We start from the raw sequence: 27,400 nt of genomic DNA on the forward strand, positions 1-27,400 counted from the left end.
ATAAATTTATTTTGTTTAAAGAATGTTTAGATATTTAATAAACAACTAAAACAGATGCTGATTATATAATTTAATAATAAATATAATAATAAATTCTGAGATTTAAAAATAATAATTAATAAACTAAATTTATCTTGTTTGGATGTTTAGATATTTAATAAATATTGATTATATAATACATGTAATAATATAATTATACATGATTTATAATGATATAACAAATGTTATATTTATAACAACAAATTATAAAAATATAAAATATATATATATAAATTGTTAAATAATAATAATACAGTAAATGATAATAAATAATAATTTACTATCATATTATTATTATTATTTAAAAATATCTAAATAATAAATACTGACATTTAAAAAAAATAGAAATTATGTTTTGCAGTTTAACTTAAAGGGTTAGTTCACCCAAAAATAAAAAATTCTGTCATTAATTACTCACCCTCATGCCGTTCCACACCCGTAAGACCTTCGTTGATCTTCAGAACACAAATTAAGATATTTTTGTTTAAATCCGATGGCTCCGTGAGGCCTACATAGGGAGCAATGACATTTCCTCTCTCAAGATCCATTAATGTACTAAAAACATATTTAAATCAGTTCATGTGAGTACAGTGGTTCAATATTAATATTATAAAGCGACGAGAATATTTTTGGTGCGCCAAAAAAACAAAATAACGACTTATATAGTGATGGCCGATTTCAAACACTGCTTCAGGAAGCTTCGGATCGTAATAAATCTTTTGTGTCGGATCAGCGGTTCGGTGCGCCAAAGTCACGTGATTTCAGCAGTTTGGCGGTTTGACACGCGATCCGAATCGATGATTCGACACGCTGATTCATTTATGCTCCGAAGCTTCCTGAAGCAGTGTTTTGAAATCGGCCATCACTATATAAGTCGTTATTTTGTTTTTTTTTGGTGCACCAAAAACATTCTCGTCGCTTTATAATATTAATATTGAACCACTGTACTCACATGAACTGATTTAAATATGTTTTTAGTACATTAATGGATCTTGAGAGAGGAAATGTCATTGCTGGCTATGGAGGCCTCACTGAGCCATCGGATTTCAACAAAAATATCTTAATTTGTTTTCCGAAGATAAACACAGGTCTTACGGGTGTGGAACGGAAAAATTTTCATTTTTGGGTGAACTAACCCTTTAACTTTTATTAATGTGTATGTTACTATCTTAACTTGCATAGTATAATCATGTAAACTGGGATGCTGCCCTAATGTTAGCCTTTTTAAATCTTGTACGACTGGTTGTTATTGCAACACTGGAGATGCTCTCTATGAAGAATCTGTTTGGTGAAACCCAACACCCAACCATAAATAAAAGTGAGACAAATTAACACAAAATCAGGCACCTGAAGACGAGCTGCTCTGTCTGACGATCCCTGAGCCAAACCTATAAAAGCAAGATACTGCAGCTAAAAATCTGCATGCAAGAATGCAGATGAACAGGCCCAGCATGCTCGTCTATCACTGTGGCATCGGTCAGTTAGCGTTCATGAGGGCGGTGTGTGTGTGTGTGTGTGTCTGTGTGTTTAGTAAAGGTGAAGTAGGAGTGGTAGACATGGGTGTGAATTACACTTTAACTGCCAAGTAGGTTTCACCAAACCTCCACTTCAAGAGTTGAAAGAAATAACTGGATTTTTTTTTTTTTTTTTTTTACATTTCAAGTGAATTTCACAAAGACATATCTGAGTCATATTTCATCAGAAAAAAAAAAAAAAAAAAAAAAAAATATATATATATATATATATATATATATATATATCGAAAATGTAAAGTATAAATGAAATATAGGCCTAATTATAAGATTTATAATATAAAATATACTTGTAAATTTAAGATTTAATTAAAATTCTTTTTAAAAATAAAATAAAATAATTTGTAATACAAAACAAGCCAAAAATACAAATTAAAAAATTTTTTTTAAAAAGTGCACAGCACCATATATTGCATCTGAACACCACAGACACTTTAGTTGGAGAATGCGTTTATATGTAAACATTACCATACCCAAGTATCAAAAGTTATATTTCATTATTATGTAAAATAAACAGTTATTAACCGTAATTACTACAATATAAACCTTTAAATTATACGGTTTTGAACTGTAAAATAGTGCTGTCCCGTAAAACCTAAAATGTTGCTACCGTATTTTTACGGTAAAGTTCTGGCAACCACAGCTGCCGTTTTTTTTTACTGTAAATTTTACGAGGATTTTTTTACAGTGTAATTTGCATAACTGATTAGGAAAAAACTAAGAAGAAATATAGTTATTTCAATGAAAATACATCAAATGTGAAGTGTCACGCAGGGAATTGTGGGAATGTCAGTTTACGGTTTTTCACTGTAAATTATACAATCACTTATTCTTTTTCACTTCCAAAAACTGTAAATTTAAAGGTATTTTACTGTAAAATTACATTAAATGTACGTAAAATTAGATGTTACAGTTATTCCCTTATATAGTATGGAAACTTTCTGTTAACCAATTAACTGTTTTTCATCATAGCATTTTTACAGTCTTTTACCGTTAAAATCATTTTTACATCGTGTTTATGTCATCAGAAAAAAATCATATTCTGATGTACAGAGGATTACAGGCAATATTAACCAAAAGAACATGCACAGATGTCATCCTGGCACCTTTGGAATACTATTTTGGGTCTAATTATTATCTTCTATATTATTTATAAAGGATGGTATGCAAATATGCACACAGCGTCATGCAGGGCAGCAAAACAGAAATTTTGCCATTTAAAGGGGCAATATGTAGAATTGAGAAACCCTTGTTATTAGCGACACCGGTGGCCGTTAAATGAACTGCATCCAGCAACTTACTGCTCGTTTTTACACACGTAACGTACAAGAGACTGAACTTCTCTTCACTTAAAGGGGTCATACTATGAAATCTGACTTTTCCTGCGTTTAAGTGCTTTAATTGGGTCTCTGGTGCATCTACCAGCATAGAAAATGTGAAAAAGGACAACCCAGTAACTTTGTTTTGGTAAGCCTTTTTCTACAAGCATGTGAAAAATCGAGCCGTTCTGATTTCGCTCCCCTTGTGAAGTAGGAAGGGGATCTTATTATAATATTACCACCCCCTGAATCTGTATGTTTCCACCCACGGCGCCGCCATTGTTTTTGCAAGCGATGAGTAACGCTGGTCCTGGTGTGCAGCGGTAGCAGCTGTCCTGCACAGTTTAGCTACAACCCTGATCAAACACACTTGAATGTCTTCAAGATTACTGAAGCTACGTGAAGCAAGGTGTGTTGTGTCACAGCAAAACTCTGCAGGACAGCAGCACTCGAGAACGACCGTCCCTGAGCTGAGATATGTCTCAGCTATGTAAACATTATCACTGATCTGTTAACGGTTATAATAGCAAACATACGAGTCTCCATAAACTCCTGGCATCTGAGCCACTAAGGACGCAGTGGTGTCCAAGGGAATGTGTCCAGATAAATTCATATAGCAGTATGTGTCATTAACACTAGAATCTTCACACAATCGTCAGTAAAACACAGGATTTGCACAGAAATTGATTCTCAAAGATGGATCGATACTAACTCATCCAATTTTATATATATATCTATTTTGTGATGTTTGCAAATTGTCTTCCTGAATGTGTTTAGTTAGTACTTTGCTAATGTACTGTTAAATGTGGCTAAAGTCACCATTGTTTCTTACTGTATTCACGGAGACCAGAGCCATGTCATTATTTTCATTTTTAAACCAAAAACGCATGTAGTCTGTGTAATTCATAAACGCATCTTCATTCTGATTGAGTCTCTCCAACAGTGTGTAGCTTTAGCCACGTTAGCCGTGCAGCACGCTATCAAAATCATTCAGAATCGAATTTTAGCAAACATCCACAAAATACATGCCATACCTATGTTATATGCTGCATCAAGAACAGTTTAATGACCCATTTTGCGAGTTATATTTGCTGTTAGCTTCTGTATTATGTATGCCTCAGTGTATGGGAATGACCAGCGAGCTTTGGGGCGGGGAGCACGAGCTCATTTGCATTTAAAGCAACACACCCACAAAAACGGCTTGATTTTGGTCACACCCAAATCCATACCTGCAAACTCCAAAGTGGTGAAAAAGGTGACATGTTTACAAAGTAAATAGTAGTAGGGGGGGTCTGGGGGCATCCTCCCCCAAGAGAAAATTTTCGTGATTTTAACATGTAAACTAAGCATTCTGGTGCACTCCCACAAGAAAATAAATGGAAAAAACAACATTTGCTTCAAGTAAAAAATAAAAAATAAAAAAGAACATTTATTGACCTAGGGCTGGGCATTGACACAAATTTCACAATTGAATTCGATTTTGATTCAGAAGCTTGCGATTTGATTTCAATTGGATCACCTTCAATTCACTATTGATTAATTTGGGGCCTATCAGGTACAGTACATGGCAAATTTCATCAAAGAAAAATATCTCTCAACTAATCCAGTCTATGGGAAAGTAGCCCATTTTCGATTTATTGTGCCTGAAAACTCACCCTGACACCCCCCACCCCCAGAAAAAAAAAAACTCTTTGGATCTACACGATTCACAAAAATGATATATTTTGATTCAAAACGGCGAATTTCGCTGAAAAGTGACTAGTTTGCAGGTATGCAAATCGGGGCAAATTTGACAACCTATAATAAATGATCTGTGGGGTATTTTGAGTTGAAACTTCACAGACACATTCTGGGGACACCAGAGAATGGGCTATATGCACGGTTACTTCCTGGTTGTCGACTCAATCACATTTCCGGTGAACTGTTAGTTGTTCATTCTGTACTCGCTGTACATCAACACAAAACCATCAATGGTTGACTTTTTAATGTTCATATTCATATTTTAATGCACTTATCACATTTACCTAATTTGCTAATAAACCCGTTTTATTGATTGCAATAAAGACGAAGCTATTGGGACCGTTTAAAAAACGCTGTGTCTGTAATTAGACACGCACACGCATTTTTTCCCTTCAGCACTTCAAATGTTATTTTTAATGTGATGACCACAAACATTACTTGTTCATCCTTCTGAGATTGTCCCCATCGTAAAACTGAACGTTTCAAAATGTAGGAAATTCAACATTTGATAGAAAACACGTATTTAAAAATAAAAAAAGACAATAATTACCACTTTAACCAGCAGGTGGCGGCAAAGTAGCATTTATTTGCGCATATATCAGCCATTTCCTCTAATCATTTTTTACTTCGTTTTTGACTAAATATTAAACATTATAAAATAACTAGGTTTAAAAATACATTTTGTCAATGTGAAGTATGAAATACTCAAAAAATCTTAATAAAAACAATATATTTTCTTGTGATTCATGACAGAAAGCGAGCACCGGCTTTCCCTTCATAATTACAGCAGCTCTCAGTCATTGCAGCGCAAGATCATGATTTCAGCACACTTGTAAAAACACACATTTTATTCAATTAATCTAACTAAAGTGCACAATAACTATTTAATTTTTGGAACTTTTTTTTCACATAAAAGTGTGAAAACTGATGGTCGAATTGAATTTAGCCGAGGAGGAACACTGAGGTACGTCTTTATTTATTTATTTTTTATGTCGTCTTAATTAATGCTATGCCTGACTATTTAAGTGACTATATTCTGATTATAAACTAAGTATTACACTACTGATGCTCAACACACCAGCAAATGACATCTCACCGGAAGTTTTCGAGCTGGCTTATATTAATGCGGAAGTTCTAAAGAACGCTCCGTGCATATAGTCAATTATATTACGTCTTGTCAAAAGGGGCATAATAGGTCACCTTTAAAAGTAAGTAAAGAGGAAGTTGGAAATATCTTTGCAGTGATGCTGTTAGCGAACATCCCGACGCCAGCCACGCTGCTGAGAGCGATGGTTAGATGAATATGTGAATATGTGCTTCTGCGCTTTCCTCTCAGTAACAAAATAAACAACAAAAATGACAGCAGTGAGAAAACAGCAGTTAGGAAAGCATCAGATCATAGTGATGATTTTTCCCGCAAAAACGTCCTTTAAATAAATATCAGCCTACAGGCTTTCATAGACAACCTAGGAAGACAGGGAAGATGTTGTTTTTTTAAGTTTAAGTTAAGCTGTTCATATATTGGCAAAAAAATTGTCGACCGTTATTTAGAACGTATCACTTTATTGTTTTCATGGTGATGTGTCATTGCTTGTCACGTGACACACCACAGCCACTCTATGACTGGTGATCTGCTTTTATTCATTTTGCCTTTTTTATTCAAAATACTCACAATTTTGTTAACTATAGCATGAACTGTCTGATATTCCGATTGTCAAATATGTGCAAGTGGATGTGTTTTGCTGTTTACACACCTTTATAACGATCACATTAGTTCAGTTATATGCCATGTTAGTTTGTGCCACAGCACAGAGAATCGGATCTGTTGGATTTACAACATGCAAATTCATCCACTTCTCCCGAAATACATGAAAGTAAGTGAGCCGGTGAACTGGGAGAAGAACAGAGTAAACTTTAAAGTTACTTACACAATGTGTGTCTAATATGAATAAAACGTGTTGCGTAATTATAATGTAAAGGATTGTTATCGCCGCTTCTATAGACATCAGTGTGTATTTTACAAACTCTAAATGTATTGTTTTGTTAGTACTTATGTTTATTTAAATGTCTGAAACCTAAAATAAACTTTATGTGGTTGAAAACACTGCATATTTGTGATATATGAAAAGTGCTGGATTAATAGACTTAAGATTCTTACATAAAGCCCCTTTAACAGAGAAAAAACGAATCAAAACATTAACATTTCCAAATATTTGATTCTAATGAGAGTATTCTTGAACTTTTTGCACCTAACAGTGTGATTTCTGTGTTCCATCAGGTGCCTTTGGAAGGATTTTTCCATCAGCGCTTCATCTTTATTTTGGAGGTTTAGTCAGTCTGCATTGTAGTGCGCTGCAGCGCAATCATAATTCTGAGAAAACCTGAGTACCTGCCAATGAAAACAAGGCATTTTGGTTGGCAAACGTGTCTGTCTTTATCTCTCTTTCTGTCTGTCTCTCCATGCAGCTGTGTTAAACAAACAGCCTAGTGCAGCTGGACGCCTGAACATGGCGAAAGGGGAATTTTAATCCACTGTTTTTCTGTTCTTTGGCACCAGTCAGATTTATGTGCTCATAAAACCAGGAGAAAATCACCCACTCCATCCGCAGCGAAGGAGAGGTGACGGAGACGGGGTGCTGGAGGAATTGACCCCTCACCACAATTTGTATTTTTTAGAGGAGCACAACAGACGTCGCAGGAAGGTCTTTTAAACGCACACGTGCCTCCCATAAACTCGGATGACTGTGATTCGACTCTGAAGACGCCGTGATTTTGGAGTCGGCGCTCAGACGACTTAATGGAGTGATAATTGAGTGTAAGCTGAGCTAAAGACTCACACAAACAGACACGTTCTGTCTTGGTGACTTATGAAATATCCATCACTGTCAGAAACGAGTAAAACCAATACTTGCATAACAGCCAGATCTTTTTCCTCAGCGCTGATCTGAAAACAAACTCTGTGCCGCACACCAAACCACTTCCAGCTGTCCTCGAACCCACACAAACACGCAGCGTAATTACCATCTGATGCCAGCGGTGCAAGATTAGGTGATAAGTTAAGCCTCCGGCGTGATTTTGGAGCCGAAACTTTAGTGGCTCTCATTGTGCTGCAGCGCCCGTGTCACATTCAGCCATATGAAACCAGCACACACACTACAAAACACATCGCATTTCATGTCTCTGTGGCCTCACAATACAAATCACCTCATGCACGCGTCTCCTATAAGGTCTGTGTTTGTGATTTGTGATGGTCTGATGATGAAGGTGACTTGTATTTGTACTGCATGGGTTTATTCTGCATTAACTCCTGCCTCCTTCTTGAAAATGAGCAGTGGAACAGAAAAGTCCAGCACTGGGGAAGACTAACCAACACCAGATATAGTGAGAACCGGCATTTGTTGGCATTTCCATGATGGCGAATGAGCGCAGCACTGAAAAAAATATTTGTTAATATAAATATTTATTTGTTTATTTTGTTGGGAAAAACTGTTAGAGTCAAAAACAAAAAAAAAAAGAATGAAACAACAATGTTAAAAGATTTATGGTGTACACTAAAAAAAACCTCTAACCTAAAAATTGTAACATCTAAATTAACTGGTTTTATTCAAGTCAAAAATATTATTTAACATCACTGAATCCACTTAAATATATTCATTTGTACCAACAAAACTAATTTTTATGCGTTAGATGAGGTGAAAATATCTTTTTAAAGTAACAATTGCAAGTTACCACAATTTAAGTTTAAATCAAGTTTAGTTTAATACAATTATAATGCAATATATAGCCTTTTTTGATGCATTTTAATATTTAACCAGGAAAATGTGACAACATTAAAGGTGCAATAGGAGATTCTCTACAGAAACATTTTTTGTTGTACTGGTTGAAAGTCTCCTCATATCTTGATAGCAATCACTATGTTAAACGATCTAAATGTATTTTCACAAATATATATCATCTGTGGAAGGCATAGGACTATAAAATGTTAAACTAATCTTTATATTCGGTCTGAATGAAATAATACGGTGTCCTACCTGCCTGTCAGCATATGGTTTTACATACCCTTGCGCACCCTGTTCACGCACGTTTCATGCTATGCAGCGTTTATGTAGACAGACATCAGTCACGGAGCACCACAAACAAACAGCAGCCAACTTTTACAGTTCCTACTGAATAAAAACAACGAGCTTATGTTGCGCTCATGCCATAACTACCGTAATTAAGAGATGGCAACCTGTGACGTTCTAACTGGAGCTGTTTATGTCCTCAGACTCGATCGCCCCCAGATGGTTGGTCCCAGTATAGGTCATAAACCCCGCTCTCTCCATGTAATTCAATGGGATGTGAGACAAACTAAACAATTAAATTATACTTCAAATCATTTTTTTTTTAGAGATGGTTTCTGTAATTTTATGTAGTTTTTAATCACACTGATGTAAGTTCAAGTGTTGTTGTTTTTTTTTAAATAAGTTTGGTTTTAGTTAGCTATTTGATGCTATAAAAATGGGGGTGTGACGTCATGATTGACAGCTGATATTGACAGCTTCTCTGAGCGAAGTAGTCACTGAGGCACCAACAGACTTTTTCGGGATTTTCAGGAGGAGATTGGAGCTTTAACTTTAATTTCTACATTTCCAGAACTGTTTATTTAACAACGATATAATAAGTTGTTCTGCAGTAAACCGTACTAGCCGATTCTGCAGGAGTGTGGGCGGGACTTTGATAGCGCGCGACTCCACTTCATGCTCACTACTGTGCAAAATTGGGTCCCGAGTTCACTACTACGCAGACTCAGGTCCTAAATCAGCACAAGATGTCACCGCCATATTGGGACACTGGCGGAGTCATGACAAATCGAGTCCCCCCCCCCTCGAAATCAGGACTCCACAAACTGTCAGTTAATGATTATCCTAAGTATATACTAAGGATATTAATTTAAAATACGCATAGCTTACTATATAATGCATAAGAAAACAAATTAGTGCATAATAAAACCAACTGAATGCAATTTCTTACACTTAATTAACTGTTAATTAATAAATAATAATAGGCTATTAAGTGAATAATTGAACATCATTATTTTCTTTATTTATAACTGAAATATTCAGACATTTAACACTTAATTTAATACATAATTACATTAAGGATGATTATGAATACATGTAGGGTAAGTGCAAACGCATGTATAAACTAAGCTATCAGGCTAATCGGGTATCTGTATGCTATTCTAGTACATAAGCTAACTAATACAGGCATAAATGGACATTATAACGCAGCTCAAACAGCATTTGTCGTAACATGATTTTTAGGAATTGTAATCAGGCGCTAAAGAGAGTACCTATTTAAAGCAATCTGAACCAATATGATCGCTTGGGGTCCGATTTCGGGAATTTTGTCACTACAGTGGCTTCACTTTTCTATAATGGAAGAGAGTGGAAGTGCGTCGTCCATATTTTTTTACAGTCTATGGTGCATTCTTATGTTTTAGAGGAGGCAACTGGGACATGAATTTACATTTGGTTTATAAAAAAAATAAAAAAAAATAAGGTGAGGACTTTGCCTCCTCATTTCAGAACACCACTGGTCGAGTTATAGGCAACAGCAACATTAGCGAATTGTTTGAATGTGAAATGTTGCGTAACTAGCTGAAATAAAATACGTTTACGTTTTTTAATATTTTATTTTACTTCAAGTAATGAAAATGAAAAGACTCCCACCCTATGAAATACAACTTAACAAATCAGGGCGTGTGTTGCGTCAGCCGTCGAACATCCAGTCCAAGGGTCCGCCTTACAGGAAGCTTCCAATCTCCCCTGTTAAAAAATGGCCCATCTGGAAATCAAACAGCCCTCTGCCATAAAAAAGATAAATGAGGCTTTGAGAATGTCCATATTGAAGCGAGCAGACAGAGCGAGGCGCTGAGCTCACCGTCCTCAGGGATCATGAAACTCCAACATGTCTATAGGAGGTTTGGTTTGGTTCATGCTGATTCTGAAGGTTCAGCTGCTTGAGAGTTTTCTTCTGGGATTGAATGCTTTGTACCTTCGTAAACTTTAAAATCCACCTAAACTGCAAACCGAGACTTACCTAAACCAAAAATAAAAATGATGTCATCAGCACTCAAAGCTCATTCACACTTCTACATATCTTCACTTTATGATGACAAACATGTATTTCAAGTTTTGCCAATTTGGACTATTTGCCATAGATGCAATGTGCCGAATGTACCTCTTCCTAGTCTTTAAAGTGTGCATCAAAATGAGCAGTGAAAAGATGTTTATCTCTTTAAAGTATCTCCATTGGCCTTGAGAAGTGTCTTCAAATCCCAGGCTGTCTCAGCTCTTATCTTCTGAAAAACATCTTCACAAAATCGTGAGCAAAAGATAATTCTCGCATTTTACGCATTCGACCTAGAAAATGCATTGCAAAACTGAACTGCCCGCTCCACAAATGAACTAAAATAGTAAGTGAAATCTCAGATTATTGTCAAAAATAACTTTTCTAGCAATCGATAACCTACACCAACTGGGAACACAAACAGTTTGAGTCAACTGAATATGCTCCACTAACTAAACCATGTATGTCTGTTCACGGTCACGAACATAAATAAAGTCCAATTAAAATACTAAACAGTTCACCATACAGATGTGAGATGATTCTACTTATGGTGCTAAAGGCATCTAATTATGTTATTTTGTGATTCATTTTGTAAGATTGTTTATGAGAAAAAAATGAGTATTTTTAAGATTTCCAGAGGACAACATTGGTATCCAAACTTGGCGTAAAGCTTCTGATGATGTCATTCATGCACTTGGACATGATTTTTTTTGTTGTTTACAATATACTAACATTTCTAATCAAATTCTTTCAAAGACCAAATTATCTGCTGACCAAGCAGATAATAATAAAGCTCTGAGTCAAAGTTGATAGTTTGACCTAAAATAGTGTTTTTTTAGTGTCATTCAAATACTATAATTGTTTTTATTCATATTTTTGACTTTTTTATTTGTATATTTTCCCTTTTAATGTTGGTTTTAGTAATTTTGTTGTGTGTTTTTGTGATTTTATTTTAAAAAGTCTATATAGTTTTTATTAATTTGTATTTCAGTTTTAGTTTTAGTTATTTTAGTACATCAAATTAAACTAAATGAAAATGAGAAATGTTGCCTTGGCAAGTAGCTGAAATAAAATAAGTTTAAAGGGTTAGTTCACACAAAAATGAAGTTTCTGTCATTAATTACTCACCCTCATGACGTTCCACACCCGTAAGACCTTCGTTCATCTTCAGAACACAAATTAAGATATTTTTGATGAAATCCGAGAGGTTTTTTTATCCCATTGAAAGCAATGGAATTACCACATTCAAGGTCCAGAAAGGTACTAAAGACATTGTTAAAACAGTCAACGTGACTGCAGTGGTTCAACCTCAATTTTATGAAGCGACGAGAATACTTTTTGTGTGCAAAAAAAAAAAAAAAAAAAAAGACTTTATTCAACCATTTGAACTGTTGTCATACGCAGTTGACGTACTGAACACAGTGCAGAGCTTCCGTGTTTATGTCAGAACGCCGGCTCAGTTTTGGCCGACGCTGGTCACGTGAGCAGCAGGACACGTGTGTGTGGTGCTGACACAGGAGCCGACTAATAATGAGCCGGCGTTTGGATGTAAACACGGAAGCTCTGCAATGCGTTCACAGCGTCAACTGTGCATGACAACAGTTCAAATTGTTGAATAAAGTCGTTATTTTTGTTTTGTTTTTGCACACAAAAAGTATTCTTTTCGCTTCATAACATTAAGGTTGAACCACTTCAGTATCCGACATCCGACTATTTTAACCATGTCTTTAATGCCTTTCTGGGCCTTGAATGACGGAAATTACATTTCTTTCAATGGGATAAAAAAAAACTCTCGGATTTCATCAAAAATACCTTAATTTGTGTTCTGAAGATGAACGAAGGTCTTACAGGTTTGGGACGACTTGAGGGTGAGTACTAAATGACAGAAATTTCATTTTTGGGTGAACTAACTCTTTAATTTTATTTACTGTAGTTTTACTTTAATGTTTTTTTATGGCTTTAGTTTCAGTTAACTATAATAACCTTGGCCTAAAACTCTCCAAAGCAATGAAAGATCAACCTCTGAGCAACAGAAAGAACGAAAACAGGTACAGACTGCAAGAAAAAGTGTTTTGCAATAACAGGGAATAAACATAGCTCTTAAAATGCTCCCAGTGCCGAGGGTTAGACACATGTTGAGTTGCGGTTGTCTCTCTACCTGTCTCTCTCTCTCTCTCTGTAGTAAATGTGGCACTGCATTGTGCAGCTCTGTGAAACTCCACAGGCATCTACTAACACTCTACAGTAGCAGAGAGGCCCACACACACACACACACACACACACACACACACACACAATGGCTTTGACTAGTGTCAGAACTAGAGCAAAAGGTCCCAGCAGTCTCCCGTTTACAGCCATGCTGGAGAATTATTTGCCTGTCAATCAGTGCCACTGTACATACTATGTGAATCATTCTATTTAATAATTCAAATATTTATTTACTTTAAAATTAGTAAAGTTCACATAGAGCAATTTGTCATATAGTCCCGTTTCATAGCATTTGTTCTGGTGTATGCGTTTTATCATAACCAGCTGTGTGTGTGTGTGTGTGTGTGTTTAAGCTTAAGACAGATTGATGAACACACTCCAGCAGTAAATTTCAACATTGACAACATTCATGGCAACGGTAATAAATGATGATCTGGTCTGTTCATGACTATGATGGAAGACGCTTTTAAAAGGCCAATAGAGAAACCACATTGCCTTCAACACTGAGGCCAGGAAAGAAGAATCCCATTCCTTAAGTTTGATTCATATATCTGTTAGTTTGCCACATTTCCTCGTTTCGTCTATATTAGTTTCTATTATTTTTCTATAGGATTACATTGTGTAGTAACTTCCCAAAAAGCCTGGTAGACATGAAAATGAAAATTAAACCAAATAAATATTCAAACATAATGTTTGCCGGTGTCATGAGAAATCGAGTCCCCCCCCAGGAATCGGGTCTCCTTTAGGACCCATGTGGTAATGCCTGATTAAAAGTTGTTATTGTGATGTCTTGACTAATTATAACCTATTTCACTATTGTATGATGTTTATTACATCAAGTGCACAAACAACATGCTTGAAATATAAAATGAATGCCTATGTATTGCATATTAAAACAAACTGGAAACAGATATTGGAAGCAAAAAACAAATCTAATATAATATCAGCTAAGCTAGCAGGCTAATCGAGTAGATGTATGCTATGCTAATACATAAGCTAACTAAAAAAACCCAGTAAGAATGAGAAATACTTGATTTCACAACCTATAGCTTCAGTTATGAAACATGTAATTTAAAAGACATTAATGGTCATTATAATGCATTTTAAACAATATAAATCATAACGTGATTTTGCAGGAATTATAATCAGGGGCTAAAAATACTACACATTAAAAATCCATTGAACCAATAGGATCACTCGGGGTCCTAAAGGAGACGCGATTCCTCAGGGGGACTCGATTTCTCACCACACCGGATTTCTACAATCACTCAGTTCATTTAAAACGGCAAGCTCGCATTCAGAACAACGTTAATGTCTTACGAGTTGCCGAAAGTCTGCGCCAGTCTGCAGATTTTGGGCCGTCTGAGTTGACAGATTTAACAGATTGACAGTTGACAAAAAACATACAATTTTTAACATCTTTAAAAAAGTAAGCATGAAGGTCACCTGTAAACCTAACCCTCAGTTGGACGCAAGTAGATCGTACGGAAACGAATAAATAAGATTGTACGAATTTGCCAAAACATAAAATAGTTTTGAATTGCCATGAAAGTTTGTTGATATAAATGCAATCAACCAACAAAATGTGCTGTCACTCATTGCTTGTCATAATCGCGGCTGGTTAAGACAAAGCTCATTTACATGAAAGAGACTGGATTCATTTTGGGGCATTATTTACAAATTCATATGCATATATTCAAATAAAGTGCTTAATTGTTGGTGGTGTCCTCTGACAGAACATCAGTGAGGGGTGGAGATGTTTTAGTTGAACTTCTGATACTCCTAAAGTACAGGTCAAACTACTCTTCATGTTCCCCAGTGGGAAAGCTGATGTCCATCCTATGTTTTATAATAAAGACATCCAACCAGAATGCGAGGATAGGGAAAACATTCAATACAAACTCAGGAATGACTGTGGCCAGTCAGGAAGTTTATGGTGAATTGGTGAGTTGTGCTATTGTGTCAGAGCACCCCATGTTTTTGTCCTCCTCCAGGACCCCACCCTAGCATCCTCTTGAAAGAGCAGAATCTGATAATCAATGAAGGAGAAAGAAAAGAGGGAAAGACTGGAGTGAGGGAAAAAGAATACATTTAATGTGTTTTTTTTTCCATGAGGGGCTGGACAGGCCTCTTTATCATGACTTGCATCCACCTCTCACCTCACTCATTGAACGCTTTAGAAAAACTCTCTGACCTTTGGCCTTTAGGACAATAGGGACCGGGATGTTTCCCAGTGTGCGCAAACCTGGCCAACAACAGGAACATGAGGGTGCTCATGGGAAAGCAACTGTTTACTGTGAGACAGGATGAGAAGAGAAGACCTCTCTCTTACACACACACACACACACACACACACACACATCAAAATACACATTCACAAACAAAACAGCTAATATCAAGCTACAAAACAACTGATATATAATGGCTAGTACAAAACAGCTAAAAAATATAGTGGCTAAAACATAATGGCTAATAAAAAACAGCTATAGAACAGCTAAAACAAAGTAGCTAATATATAAGGGCTAATACGAAACGGCGAATATATACGCCAAGTCGAAATTAACATAGTTACATCTTTCCGACTTGTAAAAAGCGCTCACATCTTCCAACTTGTGCCACGTGACCGTTGTACCGCAAAACAGTTAATATAAATGGCTAAGATGGATAATAACAAACTGCTACAAAGCAGCTAATACAAAACAAATAACATATAATGTCTAATACAAAGGGCTAATATATAATGGCTAATAAAAAACAGCTACAGAACAGTTAATACAAAATGGCTAATATTTAATGGCTAACATTATGGCTGATAAAAACAGCTAATACATAATGGCTAATAAAAAAACGTTGCAAAACAGCAAAGCAGTAGCATATATTATGTTTGATACAAAACGGCTAATATATAATGGCTAAACCCTATTAGCTAAGCGAATGGGCCATTCACAAAGAACACGCTTTTACGTTAAAAAATACAAACGGCAGGGCAAAGTTTAAAGTTTAAAGGGGACATATCCTGAAAATTTAGACTTTTTCCATGTTTAAGTGCTATAATCGGGTCCCCAGTGCATCTACCAACCCAGAAAGTGTGAAAAAGGACAACCCAGAAAAAACGAGCTGCTCAGATTTCGCTCCCCTTGTGACATAGGAAGGGGATCTTATTATAATTTTTCCCACCCCTTAATCTGCACGTTTCCACCCATGCCGCCGCCATTTTGTTTTAGAAAGCGACAGCGCTGTACCAGTTCTAAGGCCATGGCAAAAGCACAAGCAGAGCATGCTAACTGTTCTGTCACTGGCTGCACAGACGAGCACAGAACACTATTTAGAGTCTCGTTAGCTTGGATAACGTTGACTCTGGCAAGCTCGATTGCTAAAAAAGGAACGTAAAAATATTAGACCTTTCACAGCATTTGATAGCAATCATAAACATTAGCCTGGTGTGTATGGCTCTGTAACACCGTTACTGACAATCCTCATTTTGGCTGCGTGAGATTCTCCAGCTTTGTTGTTGTTGAGCAACCGAAGCGTGAGCTGTTAAAGCTCCGCCCTCTTCTGGAAAAGGAGCAGCAGCTCATTTGCATTTAAAGGGACACACGCAAAAACAGCGTGTTTTTGCTCACACCTAAATAGGGGCAAATTTGACAAGCTATAATAAATGATCTGTGGGGTATTTTGAGCTGAAACTTCACAGACACATTCTGGAGACACCAGAGACTTATATTACATCTTGTGAAAAGGGGCATAATAGGTCCCCTTTAACTTCTTTTAACTTGAGTGTCATGTTTTTAAAATTGCTGTGTTATGCAAGTGATGACATGTCCATCTAGAACGTTTACATTAAAAAACAACAGAAAAGCAGTGCAATGGAATGCAGTTGCATAGTATGCAATGTGTAAAATATTTGCATATTATGCACACAGATCTCTGGTTGATTCTCATGCAACATAACCTTTAAGGTATAGAGAGAGAGAGAGAGAGAGAGAGTAAATTCAGGTTGATGGGACACTTTTTCCCAGTCATCTCAGAGCCAATTCACCCTATTTATTACAATAATGCATTGTGACTTTAAGGAAAGGAATTTGGCTTTCTTGTTGCCTTATAATTCTGCTCTTTTGTTGGTGGTTGATTTAATGAGTAAAATCTTTCTCTCTCTCTATCTTTCTCTTTTGTTGACTATATCTAATAAAGCACAAAAAGTCTCTCTCCATCCGTTCTGGATTTCAAGGGCACAGTCAAAAGGGCAGTCATGTCTTTTATCCACACATAAAGCTTGTTTTTGTACAGAGCCCCTCTTCCCTCTGATGAAAGGAACAGTGCAGAACCCTTTCAGAATACAGAGTGCCACATAAACGCTGCCTTTCACTGAAGTACAGTTTGAGGGCTCGTTCAGAGCGCCGGGCCGGTTGAGTTCATTACATTAGAGAGGTTCGGTTCATTCAACGTCACACTCATAATCTGTTCGTCTTCTCCAAATATGAAGGTGACCACACTGCAACTGTTTGATCATGTGTAATTGTGTTACTGTAATGAATGAGTCTGTTTTGTTTTATGCTTCGGCCTGTGTGTGTGAGTGTGTGTATGTGTGTGTGTAAGAGAAAGAGATTAGTGTTTTGTACATGTTTCTATGATGGTAGGTTTTTAGGGGTAGAGGCCAGGTTAGTTAGGCCATAGAAAATATCATTAACCTGATATAAAATCAATGGAAGTCTATGCAATGTCCTCACTAATATAGTGAAACAAACGTGTGTGTGTGTGGTTGCATCAATGTTTGTGTGCGGAGGAGGATTTCCCTCTTTTGTTTCTTGAGGAAGCTCATGGACTGTACAAGCTCTCTGGATGACCTGTCACTCAAAGAGCTGAGCGGCAGAAATGCTAATGCTAGTGTTTGTCAGAAATAAGTAACAGCATTAAGAACCCTTGTGAAAAAGAAGTGTGCTTAATTGTATTGAGTGTGCACTTATAAGTCAATTTTTAAAAAAAAATAGAGTCCACTATCATGACTATGTTTCTTTTAAAAGTGCACTGTAATAATGTCAAATTAAAAGTTTTCCTGCTACATTTTAAATCATTGTTTTAATAACAAATCTTTTGTCGTACACTTATTTTGATGTGTTGACTAACATACTAAAGCACATATAAGCACATGCAAACATCAATGACAGTTTGAACTTGCCAGTGCTGGCAAATGACCATGGTAAAACGGGATAATCCACGGGTACCTGTGCATTAAACATTTTTAAACCACCGGACGCAAAGCATTCAAATTGTTTAATGCACAGCTAGCTGTGGATTTTCCCGTTTTACCATGGTCATTTGCCAGCATTGGCAAGTTAAATCTGTCATTGACGTTTCCAGCGCTAAATCTGACTGGAAGTACGGTGGCTGTGGGAGCTCAACACGCTGCAACTGAAGAAAACACATGCAAAAATAGAAAAAACACCAGCAAATTAAAAAAACATCATCAGTTTGACAACAATTGTGCTGCAAATGCTCACAATGCAACCAAATACAGAAACGCGCTGCAAATAGCATGAAAATATTTCAAGGGGAGCCCAGCAAGTGACGAACCTGGCCGCTGTATGTAAGGGTTAAAATTATAGTTTTTTTCATTAGTTACCACTCGTTAGTTAAATCAGCGGACAGAATGTTGATAATTCTGCAGTAAGTTTACTTACATTTATTTGAATGAATTAGAGAATGAGAGAATTAAATGAGAGAGATGTGTCTCTCTAATAGGCTAGCAATGAAGCTGTGAGTTTAATTACTTCAAAAACAGTGACGTTACAACCTTCTTGCTGAGTAACAATGTAGTGATTCAGTAGCGAACTTAATGTATTAAATGGGACCTATAATGCCCCTTTTACAAGATAAGATAAGAGATGTAATATACGTCTCTGGTGTCCCCAAGTTTCAGCTCAAAATACCCCACAGATCATTTATTATAGCTTGTCAAATTTGCCCCTATTTGGGTGTGATCAAAAACATGCAGTTTGTGTGTGTGTCCCTTTAAATGCAAATGAGCTGCTGCTCCCACCCCCTTTCCAGAAGAGGGCGGAGCTTTAACAGCTCGCACTTCGGTTGCTCAACAACAACAAAGCTGGAGAATCTCACGCAGACATAATTAGGATTGTCAGTAACGGTGTTCAGCCTTACATTGTTCAAACCGGAGTCGACACTGATGGAGAGACTCAGGAAGAAGTTACAACTTTTAGAATGAAACTGGACGTTTCTGAATGGTTAGTGGATAAATTTATGTAGTTGCTGTGGAGTTGATTCAACTCATCGACTAGCATATGCCGTCATGTTAATCTTTTGTTCAAATCCAGTGTTGAATTGACCCTCGTTTGTGAAGCAGTCCGGCGTAAAATGACGGCATGTCAACAACACTCTACTACAACAACTCTTCCTCTTCTCTAAAGCAGCCCAATATGGCCTCACCCCCTTTGTTGAGTGTTCTCGGGGGCGAGGTTTATTAAATTTTAGGGTCAGTGATGTAGTCATTGTAGTCCCTACCAGCCATTTGTTGTAGTCCTTAAACAGAGAATTCTGTAAAAGAAAATATCTCCCTTTGCATTGAACTTTGAGCATCGTAACTTTGCACGTTGTTTATGCTCAAACAGCAACATTAATACCACACCTTTAATAAAAGTCAAGAGTTGACTGTGCTCCTGTTTCTGTGTGTGAATGACGTATGCATTTTTATAGACAAATATACAAGACATTCATTATATTAGAATTCAGTTATAGTATGTAATTTAATTATATTAATTTTATTAATTGATTATATTTTATTAACTTGAAAGAAAATGGATCAGGCTGGAACCTAACAGGACTGAAATAAAGAGCTAAAGCTGGCCATTGCTCAGTGTGGGATTGAATTAGACAAGTAAGGATGCATTAAATTGATCACCAAGACTTTTTATAATGTTACAAAAGATTTCAAATAAATGCTGTTCCATTCACCTTTCTATTCATCAAAGAATCACGGTTTCCACAAAAACATTATGCAACCGTTTCCAACGTTGATAATAATCAGAAATGTTTCTTGAGCATCAAATGATCATATTAGAATGATTTCTGAAGGATCATGTGACACTGAAGACTGGAGTAATGATGCTGAAAATTCAGCTTTGATCACAGGAATAAATTACATTTTAAAATATATTACAATAAAAAAAGTTAAAATACATATACTGTAAATGGTACATTATAAAATCAACCATTTCCGCTAGTATAACTGTGGAAACATGGTGTCCTCAAAGAAACAAATAATAGATTCTGAAAGCTTTTTACACAAATTGAAGGAGAAACAATATTAGCTTATTATGATTTACAGCAGTAACAATAACTCTATAGGCGATCTGACAGAAATGACATGATCAGTTTGAACAGGAGTGTACAGGAGCTCAAACTAATTGTCACATAATCAAACAAACTAATAGCTAAAAAAAAACAATCACACCCTTTCTAATTATGTCTGCTATGATAATTTACTCTGGTTTGCAACGTTTACCACACATGTCATTATGGATTTGGAGAGGAGCCGTAATAAAGCTTATGTTAGAGGGTGTTGCATTTCCTTTTTTCACATGTTCATACCTGCTCTTCAGCCAGAGCCAAAGCCGCAATAGTCATCTTCTCTGAGAAAGAGTGAGTCACACAGTTCATGTGTCGCTGAGTAAACGAGGGAGTGAACAAATTAACGAGTGACTGGATGAGTGAGAACGTGTGCAAGAAAAGGTTCAGACAGCTATTATAGTTTCTTCTTGATGATGTCAATGATTATGTAACTGAGTGTAAGACAATAGGGCTCTGTATGAGTCTGTAAGGTGTTAAAAGTTTTCCCTATAGCGCTGTTTGGGCTGGCCTTCACAATAAACTTCCATCTTTTTTACAGTTGCCTCTGGCGCCACACTAAAATATGCGTTTATTCAGTCCAAAATGCTAAATTGTATCTGAAAATTCTTATCAAACATAAATCAAACAAGCCCGAAGAGCCATCTTTAAAATTTTGTGTTTGAACTTCCGTTTTTGCGGTAGCTCTGAATATTTCTGTGGCATCACTGTCGAAGAGTAATTAGCCGGTGAAGTGGATTCACTTATTGTACAGTTAACGAACGTTATCATGAGCATTGTAATGTTAGAAGCAGATGTCATTACAAATGACTGGGAAGATTTCAAAATGAGCGGTTCATTCATAAATCTGTAAGATCTTACCTTCATGCTGTGGAAATACAAACCGGAAGACAGAACACAAAAGGAGCAGTGCTACAGAAGGTCATATAGTAGCTGATTATATCGCATTGAATCTTAAAGGGTTAGTTGTGCGCCAAAAATAACAAAATAGCGACTTTATTCCACAATATCTAGTGATGGGCGATTTCAAAACACTGCTTCATGAAACTTCGAAGCTTATGAATCATTTGTTTCGAATCAGTGGTTCAGAGCGCCAAAATCACATGATTTCAGTAAATGAGGCTTCATTACGTCATAAGTGTTTTGAAACTTCAATAGTTCACGTGACTCTGGCAGTTTGATATGTGCTCCGAACCACTGATTCGAAACAAATGATTCGTTAAGCTTTAAGTGTTTTGAAATCGCCCATCACTAGATATTGTTGAATAAAGTCACTATTTTGTTATTTTTGGTGCACAAAAAGTATTCTTATCGCTTTATAACATTAAGGTTGAACCACTGTAGTCACATGAACTGTTTTAAATATGTCTTTAGTAGCTTTCTGGGCATTGAAAAAGGGAGTGTTATTGCTGGCAATGCAGGCCTCACTGAACCATCGGATTTTATCAAAAAATATCTTAATTTGTGTTCTGAAGATGAACGAAGGTCTTACAGGTGTGGAACGACATGAGGGTGAATAATTAATGACAGAATTTTCATATTTGGGTGAACTAACCCTTTAATGAATGTTGGAGGCTACAACCACCCAGTCTTGGTCTCAAGACCATTTGTCTCAGTCTTGGTTTAGGTGGTCTTGACTACAACACTACCATCCCATTTTCCGTCTTGAAATTCCCTCCCCCCCTTCACTCATTCCTGGAGTTGCACAGGTCCTCAAGTGCTTTTGCTAGAATGTGAGTTTAAGGGGCTGTTTACACAACACAGTTTTCAGCTAAAAATGGAAAACTTTTTATACATTTTGGCCATTCATTTACACAACAGTGGCGTTTTCGTGGCCTGAAAACGCAAACTTTTGAAAACAGGTTTGAGAGGCCGTTTACACGACACGGTTTTCAACTAAAAACGGAAAACATTTTATGCGTTTTGGCCATTCATTTACACAACAGTGGCGTTTTCGTGGCCTGAAAACGCAAACTTTTGAAAAAGGGTTTCACAGTGCAAGTTTTTGAAAACAATAATGTTATCTCAGTGTAAACTGCAAAAACACTAATCTGTGAAAACGGTGACGGCATGCACATGCATATTACATGTTTAGTCTATCCACCTTATTTTGACTTCCGATTCATTAGCCGCTATAGGGAAATAATGAGAAGAATATCAAAGTGTAAAATTAAACTATAAAAATAAGGTGGATATGCGCATTTGGCGCAAGTGCTCTGTAAAAGAATGCATGTGCGCAGGAGCGTATTCTTTCTTTACAAAGTGACACCGCCAACTACTTGTCTAGCATGCGTAATACAGCGTTTTTAGTCATTTTTGCGGATCCGTGTGAACGGGGATAGTTTTGATAACGTTGTCATCTGTACAAAGAAAAAACTTTTCCATTTTTAGTACATTGTTGTTGTGTAAACCTACCCTAAAAGTGCAAGTTTTTGAAAACGATAGTGTTATTGTCTCCGTGTAAACAACAAAAACGTGAATTTGTGAAAACGGTGACGTCATGCGCATATGCGTAGTGTTTCTTTACAAAGTGACATCGCCAACTACTGGCCTGTCATCATAATACAGCATTTTTAGTCGTCTTTATAGATCTGTGTGAATGGGAATCATTTTAACAACGTTCCATGCAAAAATGCAAAGGAAAAAATCGTTGTCGTGTAAAAACGTGTCCTAAATTATACCCTAAAAAATGACTTCATATCTCACAATTTGACTTTATATTGTGCAACTGCATCTTTATTTCTTATAACTGACTTTATATCTCACGATTGTGACTTTACACTGACCAGGCATAACATTATGACCACCTTCCTAATTTTGTGTTGGCCCCCCTTTTGATGCCAAAACAGCCCTGACCCGTCGAGGCATGGACTCCACTAGACCCCTGAAGGTGTGCTGTGGTATCTGACACCAAGATGTTAGCAGCAGATCCTTTAAGTCCTTTAAGTTGCGAGGTGGAGCCTCCATGGATCGGACTTGTTTGTTCAGCACATCCCACAGATGCTCGATTGGATTGAGATCTGGGGAATTTGGAGGCCAAGTCAACACCTCAAACTCGTTGTTGTGCTCCTCAAACCATTCCTGAACCATTTTTGCTTTGTGGCAGGACACATTATCCTGCTGAAAGAGGCCACAGCCACCAGGGAATATTGTTTCCATGAAAGTTTGTACATGGTCTGCAACAATGCTTAGGTAGGTGGTACGTGTCAACGTAACATCCACATGGACGGCAGGACCCAAGGTTTCCCAGCAGAACATTGCCCAAAGCATCACACTGCCTCCGCCGGCTTGCCTTCTTCCCATAGTGCATCCTGGTGCCATGTGTTCCCCAGGTAAGCGACGCACACGCACCCGGCCATCCACGTGATGTAAAAGAAAACGTGATTCATCAGACCAGGCCACCTTCTTCCATTGCTCCGTGGTCCAGTTCTGATGCTCACGTGTCCACTGTTGGCTCTTTCGGCGGTGGACAGGGGTCAGCATGGGCACCCTGACTGGTCTGCGGCTATGCAGCCCCATACGCAACAAACTGTGATGCACTGTGTATTCTGACACCTTTCTATCAGAACCAGCATTAACTTCTTGAGCAATTTGAGCTACAGTAGCTCGTCTATTGGATCGGACCACACGGGTCAGCCTTCGCTCCCCACGAGCATCAATGAGCCTTGGCCGCCCATGACCCTGTCGCCGGTTCACCACTGTTCCTTCCTTGGAGCACTTTTGATAGATACTGACCACTGCAGACCGGGAACACCCCACAAGAGCTGCAGTTTTGGAGATGCTCTGACCCAGTCGTCTAGCCATCACAATTTGGCCCTTGTCAAACTCGCTCAAATCCTTACACTTGCCCATTTTTCCTGCTTCTAACACATCAACTTTGAGGACAAAATGTTCACTTGCTGCCTAATATATCCACTAACAGGTGCCGTGATGAAGAGATAATCAGTGTTATTCACTTCACCTGTCAGTGCTCATAATGTTATGCCTGATCGGTGTATATATTTAATATAATTTGTGTCATAAATTTCCCTTGCTAAGTTTAGATTTTTTACGGATGAGGTTTCAAGTTTCTACTATAAGTCACAGTGACAGATTGATTTTCACCAAAATACCGCAGTTTGAGAGGCCTTTAATGCTAATAATGGAAACATTTCCTTCCTTGTTAAAAAGAAGCACTTTATCGTACTTTTAAAAATAGTATATTATGGAAATAAAGAATACACTTAGGTATGAACAGAATGTCATGTTTGAAAGTAAAACACATTTTCCTAAATTGTACCTGCACTTAAGAACCTTAGTCATGAAAATGTAATCTCTTTGCACTTAAGTGGCCTTTTATTTCATTTGTAATATTATCTGTAAATACAGTTCTAATGAGGTTTGAAGTACACTACAAGTGTACACTCAACACGATTAAGCGCACTTCTTTTTCACAAGGGCTCCTTTTGCTATAACTTCATGGTTAGTTGCATTGTATTATATTCAGCATTTGTTTTTCTGTGCAACTCTACTACAACAGACCTGCAAGTCACCAAAACTGTTTTGGGTAGATCTCTGCACATTATATTCAAAGGTTTACATGGCTTACTCACATCAACAACGGTGCGTGTTAAAAGATGCTTAATTATTCCCTGTTTATTTTGCCTGCGCTGTGATTCAGAAATTCCAGCTGTTGCAGGTTTCCCATCAGAACACAATAACAATCGCTCTCAAACAATCTTAGCCACTTTAATGAGGGTTACTGATGGCTAGTCATCTGTAACAATACATCCTTTATTAAGCACAAAGAAGCTGCTTTACTGTACGTTAAATCACATGCACGTCGGAAACTGACGCATAATCAAGTAGTTCGCAATTATCATTAGCAGTCACTAAGTCATATATTAAACACAAGGGTCAAATTCTTGGCCGAGGCTCTCCGGCATAGTGCTGACATTCATGAAAGTCCGGCCATCTCCGTCGCCTCCTTATAGAGCACATAACTCATGCTAATTGTGTAAAATGAAGGAAATGAGGAGTTATTAAGCAACGACCCCCCGCCAGTAAATCAGCTCCCTCTCTCAGCGATGAACCACTTAAGACAATTAGGCGCAGGGTGGAATTGGTTCTGCTGGTTGTTAAAGCTGAACGTTGTTGTTTAAGTGGGCAGGCTGCGTGTGTTTAATTGGCTTGACTCATCTGCATGCTGTGAGGGGGCCGCTGGAGCTAATGCACTACAGGACTACAGTTCCCAGCATGCCTCAGGGCAGTACCACTCTCAGTGGAGGAGAAAAATAAGTGGAGCAGAAGTTTAATCTACTCTATCAGGTTATATGTATAAGACAAGGCGAAAGTTATGTTGGTAACTTTATTTTGTGTTCTGTTTTTTTTTAATTTGTGTGTGTTAACTTTAACATCACAGGAATAAACTACATTTTAATATTATTTCACAATATTAGTGTTTATATTGTTTTTTATCAAATAAATGCAGCATAAGAGCTTCTTTAAAAAACATATCTTATTGACTTTAGATGTTTCAATAGTAGTATTTATTTATTTATTTAATTACACACAAAATAGCTGGAATTATTTTAACAAATCTGCTTATTTTTCCTCTAAGAAATAATAATGAAAGATTATTTACTCCTTGTAATATAATTAAGAAAAAAATGAAATTCTTGAGAAAAAAATTAAATAGTTCTTATAATCTTTTATTATTATTTAATAAATTAAGCCATTATTTTATGCCCTAAAAATATCAAAATTAAAATTCATTCAAGTCACCGTAGCTATGAATTGCATATACAGTGTATTTTTTTAAAATGAATTAACAGATCCAGACAATGTCAACCCTAATATCTGAGGTAAAGAACTTTAAAAAATTGAGATGTTCAGGTTGGTTTGGCTTTTGTTTGACTGTGTTTCCTGGTTATTTGATACTGCCCATCTACAGGGATTGTTTTCACTGATACTGATGTTTCTACTGATTATGAAGCACAATATAAGCCTCACAATTTGTAGCAAATACAATAAATAGATACTGGTTTAATAGTTCACCAAAAATGGTTCTAAACTATGAATATTTTTCTTTGATAGAACACATAAAATGTTCACACTGTCCTTTCCAAAACAATGCAAATATATAGTGCTCGGCGCTGTCAGTAATCTTCTTATGAAATCTCACCCGTGAGGCGACTATTTAAACTTGATGAACAAGGTACGTCATGACAAATTTAACAACATATGCTTGTCTTTATGTATCTTTTAGGGGTGTAATGGTACACAGAAGTCACGGTTCGGTCCGTATTTCAGTACAGTAGGAAAAATGGTCACACTTTAGTTTAGGGTCCAATTCTCACTATTAACTAACTATTAACTATGATTTTCCCCTCAATAAACTCCTAATTACTTCTTATTAATAGTTAGTAAGGTAGTTGTTGAGTTTAGGTATTGGGTAGGATTAAGAGATGTAGAATATGATCATGCAGAATAAGGCATTAATATGTGCTTTATAAGTACTAATAAACAGCCAATATCCTAGTAATAAGCAACTAGTTAATAGTGAGAATTGGACCCTAAACTAAAGTGTTACCAGACAATGAAACAAATCCACAATGCTAGGTTTCTCTTATTTTGAACAGACAGTAGTGCAAATTAGGGGTGAAAAAAATCGAACCGTACCGTTCTGCACACTCGGTTCGGCACGCACTTGCACCGCGGTTCATCTCATATCTGACGACGCATACGCATCTATAATATGGTCTGTAGAAAATAAATCTAACAGACAGAGTTAGGCTAATGTATGTTTCTGTCGATGGATATGCATTCTGGCTTCCCTTAAACTTTGTTCAGTGCGAGTGCCACATGCTCTATCTGACCAGTCATTTACGCCGTCATCACCCGGGTGTTGATAGCGCATGAGCGCAGGTGAGAGATGAACAGCACACATTGCTATCTGTGTTTAAACTAAACTCATTTAAGCCTTGCCAATTTAAACATTCGAGTGCAAGTCGAGAAAGAGAACTCACACGCGCTGTGAGAAGATTTGTGCACTCATCCGAAGCGCGCACGCAGAAGCGCCTGTACAGTGTGCAAATATTGAGGTCTCTT

Source organism: Ctenopharyngodon idella, chromosome 8 (assembly GCF_019924925.1).
Source record: "Ctenopharyngodon idella isolate HZGC_01 chromosome 8, HZGC01, whole genome shotgun sequence".
Taxonomy (NCBI): Eukaryota; Metazoa; Chordata; class Actinopteri; order Cypriniformes; family Xenocyprididae; genus Ctenopharyngodon; species Ctenopharyngodon idella.